We start from the raw sequence: 12,000 nt of genomic DNA, 5'->3' as shown, positions 1-12,000 counted from the left end.
TGGTTTAGAACAGAGAGTCTCTTTTCAGGCCTTAATCCCTATGTTGCTCTTTCCCAATGATCCCCCTTTTCGGATATGTGGTTGGTGTTTTGCAGCTTTAACAGTATATTTATCAACATTTCAGGTATTCAAAATCAGGTCACCTGTGTTTAGGGGTATGACAAGGAATATGGTATACAAGAGACAGGAAGAAAATGACCTAACTGGTAAATGCCTTCAATTATCCAAAGATCTGGAGCACATAAAACTATATTGTGTAGTATAACTTTTAATAGTAAATTATTTGTATAATGATAAAAAAGGTACTCATATATTCCTCACATATTTACATTTCAATAAACTCTATGAATCGGTAGAAAAGTCCCAGAAAGAGTTTGATGTGATTGCATTGGCAGTATAAAAGATGGGTACTGGCAAATACACATTGTGCTTTAGTGTGTCCACTGTCTGGTATGGCATCAGATTAAGTAATTGTGTGGATGTTGTTATAAAATTCTTCCATTGGACTGTATCTGAAACTCAGTTCCTATGAATATGTGAGTACCTCTTATCATTATACAAATATTTGACTATTAAAAGGTATACTACACCATATAGTTTTTCTTGCTTTATGCGCTCCGGATTTTTTGATTTTTGTGGACTTTTTGATCATGGACAGCAACTGGGAAAAACAACTGAACTGAGAATACATCCTGGACTGTCTTCACATGGACTATTTTTCACTTTGTGGGGCATTTTTATCATTGTCAAGTTCATCCTATACTATCTTACCATAGCTTTGCTAGCGCTGCTTTCCTTTTGATACTTTGTATTTATGGTAAAGGTCTGCTTACATTATTTGAAGATACAGGACAAAAAACCATAAAGCATTAAATGCTGTGCCCCATTTACCACATTATTAATCCTAGATAAATAGTCATGCAGATCTATACTAATGTGAAGCGTGCGATTATACTTTTTGTTCTGCATGGATACATACAAACAGTTTAGGTGTGTAATGCAACATGGAAACTCAAAGGATCACAAATGAATACAAGGAATGTTGGCGCTCCCAGTTTTCTGGCTGAAATCATCCTTAGCTAATTTTGCATATTGAAGATTGTTGTTTTAGGATCAAAAATAAATAAAAAAAACTACCAAAATATATTGTTTAAATTCTACTAAATTAATAGCAAGCATAAATGACCTTAAAGGAACACTCCAGCCATTGTATGTACTTTAATGATAGCTAAGAGGTCCCTTTACATTTATGTGGTGTCCCCCCTTGAAGCAACTGTGATGTGTATCCTTGCATGAAATATTAACACGCACTTACAGCAATTTTCTAGTTACCATGTGTATTGTTATTATTTGAAGGTTTAATCTTTTTTTCAATGTTTCCTTTTTTTGTCACATGACAATTAAACAAAACATTTTACATGATTAAAGGCACTCAGCTGTACTAGGAAAAGGGGTAGTAAAGTATTTGACCTGGACTTTAGTGTCCATGACAAGTCCTAGGTTCTTGCTAAGGGTGGTGGAAGGTGAATTCCAAACTAAAAATGTAAAATATACTTAGAACAAATTAATAAAACAAATTATAAGGACATTTAAAAATACTCTAATATAAGATACATTTTGTAACTTCAACAAACCATAAAACAATGTTTTTGTATTGTTTGAAAACTGGACAAAGGTAAACACTCTATAGATAAATTATAACCTTGCCCAATAATTTTATTGAAGCTGAATACCTAAAAAGAGCCAAAAGACACACCACAGACACATAATCCGATACTGTTGATAACATGCAAGTGGCATTAGGAGAACAGACGCCAGCTCGCAGGTTTTGCTAGGCACAAGAAAGCTGTTCCTTGGTCTCGCTTCATAGGAGAACTGCATAATTTCAGGTCTCCATGGCAACAGGCTGGCTGGCGGCACTGCACTAATGCCCCCGTGGTGTCTGCAGGGTGGCGAATGAATTAACTATAACCCCAAGGGCAAAGCTGGCTCCAAATTGCACAGATAAACGTACAGCCCTGACACAAACAGCTGGAATCAGAGATGCATTAACTGAATGTAACAGCAGTACATTGGGTACTACCAACTTCACATGTTAACACAAGGTTAACGTCCTCTGCACAGCTACTAATATAGATATCTACTGAACACCAGGAAGGGGTTAAAGACCACACACCAACACACATCTAGAACCAAATACCTTCTGCCTAAAAGCACTAGATTCACCATGGTATGGTCATTAAAGATGTTCTCCAAGGATGCTGGACTCTAGGTCTCGAGCATGTAGTAGGATATCTTCAGATTACTCAAACAACCCACATCTTTTATGAATACTTGAAAAGTTCCTTGTCCTGGATATAATTGAGTGTATAAGTAATACACAGAGTATAGCACAAATGTTTGTATTTATTTGTATAATATAACTATGTCATTGATTGTGCACTAGGTGGAAAAACAGAAACAAAATCCAATAATGGCCATTGTTAAAACAGACGAGGTGTCAACTTCTGAAGACATTGCTGTATTAGGTTAACCAGAGTTTCACTACTCTGTGATGCTGTATACTGTGCCCAAGCATGTAATACTAAAAACTGCACAAGAGCATTTTCCAGAGGTCAATGCACGTGACCCCAACAGAACTCTGCGTATGTACTACTAGATGATGCCCTGTTATAATCTGTAAATTGCTGGCATCATTTTCTAGCAATTGTGGAAAAAAAGCTGTTATGTCATAAATATAACAGCTCATTGGGTTTGATCCAAGGAATCATTCTAGACTATTAGCGCTTTTGGAACAACCTTTAGAAACTTGGTAACAATTTATGGCAATTTAACTGTCGAGTACAATCTTGTATGTGAGAGATACAGAGAAAAAATAAAATTCACGATAAGACTATAAAAACTATGTAATCCATTAAATATATGTAACGACATGAATTGTTAACATGTTTTTGAAAACTTAACACCAGACTGTTTCAAATGAATTAAGCCGTATTCACATATAGATCAAGCTATGGCTTTCTTATAGATGTAGACCGGCTCATGACATATCCAAATAGTATTTGATGGGTTAATCTTACACAGCATGTTCAAGGTATGACTGCCGCTAAGCTACGATCAAGGTTTATAAGATAACTCTCCAAGCATCAGTTGGAAAGACATAACAAGGCAGGAATGGCTATGGAGTCTTGGCCTCATTAAACACATACAGAGGCATGGAGTGGAGGCCTACAGGGGTAATATTTCATAAAACATTTTGAATTAAAAAAATTCTGCTTGCCAGGTAGCATCAATTGAAGGGCTTGTGTGTGTATGCAATGTAATATCGAACAAGAGGCCTTGGAACACACAGGGTCACATCATGTAACAGCAACCAAAAGCAGATCCATTAATAACATTTCCGCTAATACTAAATGTATTCCCATTTGCATACATAGGCAGAAGTGCCTTGAGCTTCTTGGAGCAGTCTGAAAGTATGTCACAGACTGTACCACCCATTAAGAGTTTACCTAGAAATACATTTCCTGATGGAGGAAGGCATAAATTACTGATATTTAATTTTCTCGTAAATGCTATCTAGAAACATTAACCTAACATTACAAGCTAAGCTAAGTAAATGTATCTTTTTTGCATTTTTGTGCAGGCAATTTGCCAAGTTAGTATTAAAGTGTTTTTAAAGTGATATGTACATACCTATGAACTTCAGGGCTCCGGCTCCCCAGAGCCTTCCCTTGCGGGACCTGGCCAGGACTGCCCACTGACGTCAGCGGGCAGTTCCCACTTAAGTCGGTGGTAGTTCCCACTGATGTCAATGGGAGTTCCCGCAACGTAGGGGGAGTTCCCGCTGATGTCAAGGCGCGTTCCTGTTGACGGCAGCGGGAAACACCCCCATTTAAAGGGAAAATGGGCGGGGAGTGGGGTGTGCCAAGACCCCACTCCCGTGACCCCGGAGGATTCGGGTCTTGACCCGGAGAGTTCCCAGGTATGGATATGTAGCTACCAGCTGTTACACCTATTGAGGGATCAAAATGCATATTCCTTGACCACTGGGTATATGTTACTCCATGCTATGGAGCTGTTTTGCTGCACAGAGCAGAGTGAATGTTGCTGTACCAAAAAGGGGGCTCGGGGGCGGTTCTGCCCTGGGTGCCACTCAATAGGGGGTGCCTGTTAGCCTGATGGCTGCCTAACGCAGGCCTGCAGTTTACTGTTGTGGAGCTCGCACACTGTCCAAGGAAACTATTTTCCTGTCCAGGTTCCTGCTTCCCTCCTGCACCGGGAAAAGAGTTTCCTCACACAGTGCACAGTAAATTGCGGGCCCGCGTTAGGCAGCCTTCGAGCTACATTGACATCTGCACGACCCCCAGGGATGCCCAGTTCCCAGACCAGTGATATCTGAAAGAGAGGTAAGGGAGTGCAGGAGAGTGAATGAGTCAATGAATGAATAAATAAATAGAGCAAGTTACTGAGTGTTTAGGGCCTGAAATGGGACAGGCAGGCTTATTATAGGGGCAGAGTTGGCACAGGCAGGCAGCTCCAGGGGCAGAGGTGGCACAGGCAGGCTGCTTCAGGGGCAGAGGTGGCACAGGTAGACTGTTTCAGGGGCAGGGGTGCCACAGGAAGGTTGTTAAAGGGGCAGCAGTGGCACAGGCAGTGTTATTTATTGAAACATTTTTTTTCTTTTTTCTAGTTTTTTTTTCCCAGTTGTCATACTGTTAAACATTTGTGGAATAAATATTCTTGCCAACATTATTTTTTTTTTTGGTGTGAGGGGGATACCACATAGAGGATCTGCCCTGGGTGCCAAATACTCTAGGTACGCCCCTGTAAAAATTGTTGTAGTTTCCATTTGCTGCAATGGTTCCTGTGGAGCTGGACTCCAGCATTTAGCCATTCCTGAACCCGCAACAGGGCTCGGATGGCTGCTGGTAGCATTTCCTGCAAACGGCTGACATAGGGTGGTTTACCAGACCGTTGAGCTGCTAACCAGTTGGATGTCTCTGTGTCATTGCTGCAGACACATGCTTTAAGAGCAACCGTAAATACAAGTGCTTATTAAAACACACAAAGAGATCATTTACAATTACACATTATGATTGAAAATCCAGTTAGTGTATAAAGAATGGAAAAAAGACATAAAAAAGGATAGAATCAAGATTTTAATTTACTCTAATCTAACTAGGTTAATTACAGGCAACTTGCACATCAGTGAATACTTAGAGAAGAAATAAAACACTGTAAAGCCCAACATTATACTTTTTCCAGTGTGTAAAGATACAATTTAATGTAATGATACATTCTTCTTGATTTCCTTTCCTACTTAAGATGAAAGGAGCCCAAAAATATAATAATGTCAAATGAACCTCAGCTTCAAATACCAATATAGAGCTGGTTTGGCTTTACAAGCACTATGCAAAGCCATCACACTAGACCACTGGTTTTCCCCTTCTCCAAACCTATGGAATGTCTTAATAAAGAAGAATGGACTCCCATTAAAAACAATGGACGCCCCTCCTATTGTGTTCACCGAGCCAACACTGGAACTGAGTGGTGGGGTGATTTTGGAGAATGCCTCGGCCTATGCATTTGCAGGGGGAGCATCATGAAACTGTAGGGACCCCTCAGGTGTCATTGCTGATGTTGCTATTTAATTTTAACACGGTATATATTATTTGCCTAAGGTTCCTGGGTAATGTTTGCTAGTATAAATAATTAAATCAAGTAAAAGCAGCTGTTTGTATATTATAACTTAGTTATTTTTTTATAACTATCATTACAGCTACAGAACTGAGACACAAAGAAGGGAGTGATAATAACAATAGTGTAGTATTTGGTGTACAATATAATTATTATTAATAATGAAAAAAACTATTCTTAATGGAAGGCGCTGTCTATGAAACCAATCAATACGAATTAGAGACAATAGGACTCTGTATGAAATACACATACATAGTAATGCATTAACTAATGTACATGCAAAAGAAGAATGTTTTATGGCACATTTATTCTTTCTGTCCCAAAGAATGAATTTGTATGTGGATTTTTAATTATAGTCTCTTTAACTGTCACTGAGGACTCAGCTGTAGCTTTGTGTGGCAAACGTAAGAAAATGCACTTAGAATATAAAAATCCAAAGGCAGAGAACAGTATTAATGGTACCATTCTGGCATCAAAAAGAGTGGAAAAGGACTTGGGAGCATTTTTTCCCAGTGGTTTACCAGTGTGCAGTCAATGTAAAAAGCTGGAGGAAATGCAAGAAGCATGTAAGGTAGTAGAGTAAGAAGAACGAGCAGCAGAAAGAAGCCGGTGGCTCTGTCACTTTACAGATCTCTGCCGAGACACCACCTTGTGCTGTTATGTAGAGTAATGGAGACTGCATCGCCAGAAGGATATAGGTTAGGGTGACTACGTGGTAATGTTTCCAAGCCCAAGAATGACTATTAACATGCCGCATGGTTGAAAAGATAGATATTATCTATAATTAAATATAATATACTAGCTGCACTAAATCCCCTGGACCACTCTTTGAAATCCCAGTATGTCCATCCAGGGGTATTTCAACTGAAACATGTTGGATCATTCACTCAAATATTCTTCCTCATGGACTTATATATTGTTATTATTTATAGCATCTATACACAAATATGTGCAAATTATATATTAGGGCGATAATACTATATTTATTCTAGAATCCTAGATTCTGCACATGTGTTTTACACTGAATGTGCTAAAAGTGAACTAATTTCCCCGATTAACTCTCCAAGTGATTGCATCTGAGGATCTGGGCATTAATCACTTAAGTAATACAGGCTTTAATGATTTATCCACTTTAACAAATGGGTAATTCCTTTTTTGTTTTTTTTATATATACCGTATATATTTTTTGTTAGCTGGGGATTCACACCCATCCAGGTAGAACCTCATGTTTTATTACTCTGTATTTCTTAAACATTACATTTCTTACCTGGACAGTCTATCACGTCAATACAAAAACAGGGAAATCTCCAGTATTTATGAGTCTCATGATTAAAAACAACAACGCAGGTTTTATACGTTTGAATGCCAGACTGACTTTAAGTGGTTTAAGACTAAAATGCCAGAGTGAAATAAAGGAAACGGATGCCTAACATTGTCTCTTCAATTCACTGCTCGGTCTCTAGGGACAGTACTACTTCAGTGAACACCATAAGGTCCTATTTGCTCTGCCAACTGCTCCGATATGATTCCTTCAGTTCTCTAGATCTTGTATTCATCATTCAGTTATCCAAGTGCTAAGGGAAATAGTTTTTCCTGTCTACTGTACAAAAGAGTATGTATTAGAACTTGGTTCATAAGATATCATCTCTGCTTTGGATCAGTGTTTGTTGATTAGGATGTACAACCAAAGGCTAACAAATCCTAGACGGGATACCTTCTAAGTATCCATATTTAGGAAGCACAGTTCCTCTTTTGGACTCCTCTAGCTCTCCTTTCAGCTCTTGATGTCTCCATTTTCTGGGAATGTTTGGTCAGTAGAAAAGGCATATATGTGTTTATAAATAAAACCATGTCAATAATATGCGTTATTAATCTCCTAAATCCCTTACAATTAAAAAGCTATCAATAGGTTAAAAAAGTCACATAGACACTGGCCATGTCTCTAACCACATTCTCTAAAACAAAAGTGTCTCTCAAAAGATGCCCAGTCCCATATCCTCATCTAGAAAATGTAAATGCAGTTAATGTATTCAAAATCTTTTTTGTACTAAATGTGTATTGATTACAAAAAAAAATCCTAAAACTGATTATAGAACACAGCTGTATGGAGACCTTCTGGATGGTTCATGGTGTTTTCAGAAGGGACATATTTTATACGTTGTATTAAGCTACATAGATGAGTCAGTAATGTGCACGGTATATTTCTGGCTGCGTCGGGAAGCAGCTTGTCAGCCTGCGTAGCGGTTTGGTATTTACACTGATCTGTTGTACTCTTGTCAGCAAATATGGGTTAAGAAAATAAATAAATAGACCAAGGCACACAACCAGCTAAAATCCAATTATACGTCACAGACTTAGATAATCATTTTATTGGATGAGCGGAGAACAATAAGTTGACGTCTGCTACTGGGAAGAAAACACACAAAAGAATTGGCTTATAGAGAAATGCTTTACATGCTGTGGAATATGTTCAATGGTAGGGAGTAAGGAAAAGCACTTGGAATCTGGGCATTATGGGCTCTAGAGAAATAGGATCAGGGAGATGCTGGGCAAAGGATAGGAAAGAAATCTTAAGCAGACCATTGCAGAGATGCTGAGTAGCCTACACCCTAAATTATAACATAGCGATCATATCTGCACACCAAGCAGCCGCCCAAACATATGTAAATAGCACTTGCATTCTTGTACTGCCACTGAGTCCTACAGAGCATTAGCACGTGGCGTTAGAGGTGCCGTTCCACTTATTAGTTGAGCAACTAAGTATCAGCAATTTGGTCAATTTAATTAGGATGAATCGTGTAATAACAAGACAAGAGGTTTTAAGATGCCATTTCAGTTTCTATGGCAACAGGCTAACAGTACCTGCTTCTGTGTCACATGACTATTAAATGTTCCTGGAAATATTCGGCTGGAGACACAGCTCCTTTATGCTCCTTAACGCAAACAACTAGCTTAATAAAAGTATATACACGGCTTTTGTTTTTCTTCTAAAAAGTGGCCATTTGTCACCAGGCTGTAAAATTGTACAGAATATATTGATTACCGGTAATTAATACCAAGGGGTTAGCAATAGGTCAGGTACACTTTCACTGCCACCCCAATCTAAAGACACTACTTATATAGCAGGGATGCTTATTATCTATGAGCACAAAATAGCAAGTTATATGGCAAATATACAAATATATTTTTGGTGGCAATGTATTTTACAGCAGGTGTGCTCTTTATTGCATGTATCGCATTTCAGAATACTTTACAGGTAACACACAAAAATAACATAAGATCCATCGCATGAATATGGTTCTCTGTGGTCCTCCCACATATTGGCAAGTTAATATCTTTCTGTGAACTGTGAACGAAAAATATTTAATTTATATGATTTAATTTCCAAGCACATTTTATGTAATTTTATAAATATTTTTGTAACTTTTAGGGTTGTAGAACACTGTGATATACCTACTAAACATTCTGAGGAATGGAAACAAGAGAGAGGGATTTGGTCCTTTCTTCACGAAAGTGGCTGCCAGTATACTAATTAATTCCCTTGTAATATCCCGTGGCAGCTCCCTACTTATTGTCCTCCCTTCTCCTGACTTTCAACTATCCAATCCCTCCTTAGCACCTATGCTCAACTAATTTCCTTATCCCATCGCTCTTCATTTTCTGCCCCACTTTGCCAGTCTTTCCATTGGCCTTAACTTTAAACTCCTGATCATGACTTACGGAGCCATGACCAACACTGCACCCTCAATATTTCTGCTGTCCTAATGGCCTTCTAGGCTTTTCCGACAACTTCAACTATTATCACTTCTTCCCACTTGTGTATCCAGGGTTTCTCCAGTACTGAAATTATTCCCTACCTTGTACTTCCAGACGATCTCCTACTTATTCTAGCATTAAATACTATGTTCAATAAACTCCTACCTAATCAGAAAAGCATACAATTTATCCGGGTACCCCTGCCACGTTACATTATATTTTTATACGCCAGAGCGGCACACTGCAGGACCCAATCTGTACTAGTAAGTATGGGGTCCTACCAGTCATTTGCCTGTTGTCCTAGATGGCCAGCCAAGGCGTGTCTATGTCACTGGCTTTTCCACAGCACCCTTTCTACGATCCAATTGTCCTCACCCAAGCAGTCCTTGACGTCCCATCTCACCCCCTTTAAACTCCTAATAGATTTTAAGCTTGCAAGTGCAGTGCCTTCTTCTCCTTCTGTACCAACCTTAATGTTAATTTCCCTGTCCTATTGTAATAGTGCTATGTAATAAGATGGCACACTATAAATAAACTTAATGTAATGGGAGGTATGTGTCAGGGTCACAACCTTTTAATAAAACCCCTTTAGACAGGTGCACATTTTCAAAAGAATTAACAGAATGGAAAAAAACAGTCCATCTCTAAGCTTTGTCAGGGCAAACTGTGGTCCTTTCTCTTCACCTGTTCTGTAGTCTCATGTACCACCTCTCTCAAATTTCATCCCATGGGATTACTGCCCTGAGATCTGGAGAATTTACATAGGACCTGCTAATGTGTTAACAATTTCAGTGTCATGGCTGAGAGACACCAGAGAACTGTTTTTCTTTTTTTTGCAGTCTCTGTTTACCACTGATGTTTTCACAAAACCCGTCTTCCAGATACTTTTGTGATTTTTCTTGCCTTTGTGGCTATGCTGGACTATCTGGTTACATGGGCAAGCAAGTGACCTTGGTCAAAGTTATTTTTCAACCTACAGAATAAATCAGATTAGAAGACCAGCAACGCAAGGCTGATTTATGCCAACTTCAATATATTACTCACAGTGCAGGATATACAAACTAAATCACTTGAAATGCATAAAATATACCCTGTGTCCTTGCAACTTGTTCAGCTGCATTGTCTTCAAAAGGAAAAGTGCCCAACCGATCTATAACATTTGCATATCTGACGCTGATAAAAGATACAACCAGACTATGTAGCTACTTAGTGGTCCCCACTGATTTATGAGGCCCCATTACAGGAACATTGTGAAATCAGGGGATACATGGGATTACAATGTATCATAATATCACAACAATATAATACAACGTGTTTTTAACAAAACGCAAATGTGTTCTGCTCCTTAGTGGGCATATATACATAATTTCAAAGCCTGTATTGAACCGACCACTTAATAATTTAGAGCCCCTTGCATATAAACTCTTGTCGGCTCCCCTAGACTTGCATAATTGCTAATTATTTGAAAACTGTATTTTTTTCCCACAAGGGACCGTGGAAAGCTGTATGTTGGAGCTTGAGAAAATAAATCATAATAATTTGACCAATATATTATAAGCTTGGTACATTAAGGAACATAAAACACCAAAACATAAAATAGTGAATATTTAGAAAGTATGCAGGATGTTTTTTGGGGCAGTCTAATGTCCTCACCAATGAAGAATGCATATTAAAGTGCTTACACATGCATCTGGTCTGCCCTAACTAGACTCCCATGAACTAGCCAGCTATGGGGGCTCCACATGGCTGGAAACGCTCCATGCAACTGAGCGGCAAATCCATGGAACCATGGGGTGGCTAGGAACCGCGGAGATGCCCGCTGACAATTAGGAGTACGTCACCAAGGACACCTTTTGTCCCACCACGTTGCGGTTTTGGGGTTACTCTATGCCCGTGGTGGACAACACTCGGTGGTCATTACGGAGAGGTAGCTCATTTGAGAACCCTGGTTTTATTACCAATCTTTAGGACCGGGGTTTAACCAGCTGTGGCTATGGAACTCTGGCCCGGCTACCGCACGGACTATTCCCGGGTACGTTTACGCCACTGAAGGGGTTAATCACTGGTGTACTGGCAGGAAGAAGCAACTTTTGGGGAGAGTACCCAGTCAGGGTACAGGGCATCCCGTCACAGGGGGATTGAGCAGAACGGAAACTCAGCTATCATATGCATTAAAATTAATATGACGTGTGGAGTGTCCCTTGAATGTCATTGTATTTCCTCATGTCAGTATAGACTGGTAAAGCAAACATCTGTATAAAATGTTTTTTAAAACAGTGTTATTAGCCATTAGACCGAGAACAGCTCTCGGTTTTTTACTTTTTCTGCAAAAACTATTTCATATTTTAACACATATTTAGTCAGCTTTCGTATATATTAAGCAGAAAAGCAAAGATAGCATACGCTGTGATATTTATAGATATCTTTATACACATAAACTACGGAATTATGTTCCTTCCAAATTTAACACCCTTTAGATAAAGGTGGTGAGCTGTAGAGAATCCACAGAGTCGGATCATATCCTTACCCTGTCATTATGTTTTATGA

Source organism: Sceloporus occidentalis, unplaced genomic scaffold (genome assembly GCF_023333645.1).
Source record: "Sceloporus occidentalis isolate IW3139 unplaced genomic scaffold, rSceOcc1.0.p SCAF_36, whole genome shotgun sequence".
In the NCBI taxonomy this organism is placed as follows: domain Eukaryota; kingdom Metazoa; phylum Chordata; class Lepidosauria; order Squamata; family Phrynosomatidae; genus Sceloporus; species Sceloporus occidentalis.
The sequence above is the reverse complement of the archived record's forward strand: the minus strand, read 5'-3'. Positions refer to the sequence as shown.